The following is a 5,655-nucleotide window of genomic DNA, read 5'->3' on the forward strand; positions in this document are numbered from 1 at the left end:
GGGTGTTGGGAACTAAAGGATCTGGAATCCCTATTTCTTTTAGGATAAGGTTGATTCCAATTTCCCCTTTTCTTGCATTGAGCTGCAAGCATGTGATGTTCATCTACATGGGGGCTCTTGGATTGACTCCTTGTGAAGAGGCGAGACTCTTCTTGGATGCAATCATTCTTAAGGTTATCAAGAGTAGGTAACTCTGACCGACCACTTACGGTTTGGATAAATGACTCCCAAGAGTGAGGTAGACCATTAAGGGCAATCATGACAAGGTCTTTATCTTCCATGTTATGGCCAATTAAACCTAGCTGATTCTTTAGTTCTGAAATTTTTATGAAGTAGGAAATAACAGAATCTTCTTTAGCCATTTTGATATTAAGTAGTTGTTGTCTTAATGTAATTTCCCTACTAAGATTGTTAACTTCATATGTACCTTGTAGGTGGCTGAACATTTCCCTTGCAGTGGTGAATGAAGCAATAGAGGTGACGAGGTGGTCTTTGACTGAATCAATGAGAATCTTCCTAGCTTTGATAGCATCCCTTTTGAATTGTTTCAAATCAGCTGCATCCGAAGGCTCGGTTAGCTCTTTCGCTTCAATGAATTGGAGAAGATCTTCTTCCTCAAGAGCCAACTTGATTCGAACTTTCCATGCAGTAAAATTTAGATTCCCATCAAGCCTATCTTCAACTTTCAGCCCCATTGACCTGATTTGCAAAAGCTATAGCAATCTGGAAATAAAGGTGTACTGAATTTTAAATTTGAAGATTGATCTAACCAATTAGCTCTGATACCATGTTAAATTTGGTACTTTCAGATTGAATAAAACTCAGAAAATTAGAATAAGGTTAATTAGCTTATTGTTTTCCAGACTTAAGCATAATAAAGGAAATGAAATGCAAAAGACAAAACACAGTTACCCTGGGAAAACCTCCTAGGAGGAAAAACCCAGCCAAAGGATCCTTAGATCTAATTATGATTTTAATTCAACTGGACATTACATATGATCTGCAGCCTCTTATGAAGTTCGCTACCTTTAATTATGGATCTGCAGATGTCTTGATGAAGTTTGTTGGCTGCTGTTGAGGATCTGAAGTTTGCTGCCTTTAATTATGGATCTGCAGATGTCTGATGAAGTTCGCAGGCTGCTATTAAGGATCTGAAGTTGCCTAATGGAGTTGCTAGATCCCTGAATATGGAATTCACTTTTTACCAAAAATACTTTTCATCTGCTTGAAATTGTTATGTAATAATGAGAAGCAAATGCCACATTTATAGGAGACTTATTCCTTTTAACATGTCAGCCTTCTTTTAAACTTAATTAATTATATTAATTCCTTATTAGATAGGGTCGGCCCTTTCAAGGAGGCATGAAGGGTTTAAGTGAAGCGTGGAACCTTTTTGGGTGCACCGAAAGGTATTGGGCTAGGCCCTATATTAAGGAGGTGGATTCCAATGTTGCCCAAGGCAATTGGAATCTGCCAGCCCTAATTACAACCAACATAAATCTTATATAATTCATGTCAAATAGATTAACTTATGATACTATTGCATTCATTGAATTTATAATAAATTATTCAACAACCAATTAAAAATGAATATAAACTATTTTCTCACAATTTTTTTGTCATTATTTAACCAATCATGCCTGAGTGAGGTCTTAGCGACCACCCAATGTAATAATTAAATATCCCATCAGTCAAAGTATTTAATGAATGGAATGATGACAATCTAAGTTGTTCAAGATGTTTATAATGGTGAGGTTTTCTCTCAAGGGAAGTCTATTGACTAATATTAAATATATTTATTTAATTAACGATATGTAAAATAATCTAATAAATAATAATTAATGGGATGAATGGAGTGATGACAATCTGAGTTGTTAAAAATATTCTATCGACTAAAAATAAATATGTATTTAATTAATGGTATGTAAATAATCAAATAAATCATAACTAATAAATAAATAATAGGATATATGATGGTTTGTTTTGAAAAAAAAAAGGTAAATGCTTTTGACCCAAAACTATGAATCTTTATGGAAAGAATAACTACACCATAACTTCACCATCACACCATGCCAATACCCATAGGGATATATAATAAGTTATGTACAAAAATAGTTGTCTACATTTTGCCTCTCTTTGTCACTAATTAATAGTTTTTGGATGGTTGAAGGCCTATTTTTAGTGGTTAATATTTATACAATTTAAGGTTAACTTAAGTGTAATGCAATATTCCTAGAGGTCTCTTAAACAATGTTTTACATCTATTAAAATATAAAAATACAACAATAATTAGTTGATATATCCCCAAATATTTGTCACTGGGTTAAGATCAACTAGCCAAGTTAGAGTTATATATAGCTAATAATACACATTGCATATGCATCTATGGGCTCAAGAAATATTATAACCTCTTCTAATAATCATTCATTTTTTCATACATTGTGGCAAGTTTTCGATATAATTAATTTTTTTTTTTTAATATTTGAAATTTAGGATAGGTTAAAATAATTCCCTAATTAACAATATTAAATCATTAAAAACATACATAACTTAAACTAACACTAATCTACTCCAACAACAAACTAGAAAAGTGACACTATTTAAATAAAAGTGTTTTACCTTGAACAAATATGGATCAGTGCCTACTCCATTGGGCAATTAAATCATGAATATGAAATTAAAAAAGAAAATATTCAATACATTAATAGAACCCTATTTTAATTTTAGCACTATTTAATCCGGTGAGAGGATATATATAGTTGTGACTTTATATTCCCCTAACTCATTACAAACTATTGTGGAAATATTTGTTATAAAAGATATATAATATATATATATATATATATATATATATATATATATATATATATATATATATATATATATATATATATATATATATATATATATATATATATATATAATATTAATATAATATATTCAATTGATTTATAGTTCAATTGCACATCTATTAATGCACTAGAATTAATTTATAGATTAGTAGACTCGTAGATGACTAACCATTACATGAAAAGTTAAATTAGTATATGTATAACTATCATTTTGATATACAACTTGTAGATAATCTAAGAATGATAAAAACCTAGATGATGTGAGAAAACCCATCATGGCCAACTCACTATTTGTTGTATTAGGATTAATTTCAAAATCACATGATAACTAATAGGAAGTGAGTAAACATATCATAGGAATAAATGAGTAACAGTATTCAAACACACAAATTTATTTTACATTAATGATGCCTTTGAATTTGGAGCAATATGGTATGGTTGAGCTACAAAGTTTATTACAAATATTTTTCTAAGAGATGAATTGAAAACCATCAAGTTTAAAAACCTTAAGTGTGATATTAAATGCAATATGAGGTAGAAATACATTTAAATATACTCAAATTTATGCCATTTTGATTAAATAATGATTCCTAAAAAAATTAAGAACAAGCTACTTTAGAGTTTCAACAAATCCCTTATGAAATTTTGGATTAATTTTGTCATTATTATCATAACTAGTATATGAAAATATAAACCCTTTGATGAATAATGATTTCTAGGTGGACAAACATTTTTGTAGTGTTCACTATATCTAATTTAATCATAGATTATCTTTAGTCTGTATAGGGGGTAGGTGAGTTTGGATAGTAAAATGTGTTGGAGTGTCAAACTTCAATGGTCAAAGATAACTCATACAATTAAGGTGTGTGGAATGGGGGGAGTCTAATAAAACAATCCCAAAAAGTTGAGATAATTTTAGAATGTCATAGGTTGGAATCAAACATACATTATGAAAAGTAGTTGGGGAGATGGAAAGTTAAAAATCCAACTCTAAAAGAGTACTTAATGAAAAGGTTTTAGAATTAGGAGCTTCAAGTAGGTGAAGAATACATGATGTGAAGGGATGTTTAGAATTTTCAAATATGATTTGAAAACTTTTAAACATGTTTGATTAGGATCATAGGAAACAAGTACCCAAGTAGAGGAAATCCTACAACTCTAACTCTAATGAACAACTTAAGGAAAAATCAAGTCAAGAGTCAAAAATTAGGGGATGTTCAAATGATTCAAAAGAAAGGAAAATTTTTAATATGAAACAAATGAGAGGTGGGCATGAGAGTGTAGCATCCAAGATTGCACTCTCTTCCAATTTTTCCCTCATTTTAGCCATCACCTTGGCGTTCATGTCCCAAGGTCTGATCAGAGCCTTCACTCTGCTCACACCATGCACTAAGCTCAAAATTTTCATCATGCACACTTTATTCCCCAACTTCCTATGTCCCTGATTGGTCAAGACCAGGTCATTAACACTATAGTCCTCCCAATTAGGGCCCATTTTGGGCCCTCGATGATGGTAACATGATTATAGCGGGAGCCTACATCTCATGTTAGCTCATGTCAAAAAATGAAGTTGTTTTCGACAAGCATGTATAAGAGGAGGTTTACCACTCTCATTTTCATATCCATTCGATCAATTGGAAAATTCAATAAATCAAGCAATCATTCAAATTCAAGTGACCAAGAAATCAATCTTCTTTAAATCATTGGAGTAGAAGTAAGGTCAAGATTCAATCATTGGAGTTGATGTTCATTAACTATGTTTATGAAGACTACATGAAACCCTAATTCCTTGTGTAGACAAAAAAAAGCCATAAAAAGGTATAACATTATTGTTTAAGATATTATTCAACATTTTTCTCAAAAGGAAATCATTTCCACTACAACAATTCAATTACATTTCATTTTTATTTCATGGTTAATTCCAAAACCACGGTTTGACCTAAGGTAAAACCCTATTCCAAACCAATTTCTCTTTTCTACTATGTGCAGGAACATGTACAAAGGTGTAATTCTTAGGATTGAATTTATTCATGGAGACAAACAAGTTCCCCTTTGGATAACAAAAAGTGAGAAGGACAAGAGCAACAAGCATTTTGGTCCCGATTTTTCAGGATTACCTTTTGGGAATAGATCCAAACACCCTCATATAGCTCAGATCCAAGTTCCTAGCTATATCTAATGACTTTAGCTCACTGTTTATGCATAATTACTTAAATTTCAACACGTTTAACCTAATTTCAGTATTTTCACAATTCAACTTAAAAGTGTGTACCAAATCCTAATCCAATGAGTCTAATAGAAATTATTAGCCATATCCTTGTTGATTTGAGGGTAGGTCTATTGTGTTCACCCCTCTTTAATGTAATTGGTTTCTAAGTAAAATTCAAGGCTTTTACTATATCATTTGGTGAAACCCTAATTTTTCACCACATCATATTTTGGCGGTCCCGACATCTTAAACTCTTAATTTCTGATTTATTTTATTATATTTGAGTGTTTATGTATTTTCAAATTCAATTTTACATTTGCAAGTTTAATTTTTAATTGAATTGCATAAATTTACAAGTTAAATTCACAAAACCCTAATTTTCAATTCAAAAATTGAGCTTGTGGGTTGTCTAATTTAGATTTATTATTTCAGATATGATTACTTATATGCAATTTCCAATTAAAAAAAAATTCATTCATAGATTTAATTTTCAAGTGAATCACATAAATTTAGTAGTTGAATTTACAAAATCCCTAATTTATAATTCTAAACTTACATGTGGGTTGCATAATTTTTAAATCAATTTTTACATCT

Source organism: Cryptomeria japonica, unplaced genomic scaffold, assembly GCF_030272615.1.
Source record: "Cryptomeria japonica unplaced genomic scaffold, Sugi_1.0 HiC_scaffold_571, whole genome shotgun sequence".
NCBI classification, from domain to species: Eukaryota; Viridiplantae; Streptophyta; class Pinopsida; order Cupressales; family Cupressaceae; genus Cryptomeria; species Cryptomeria japonica.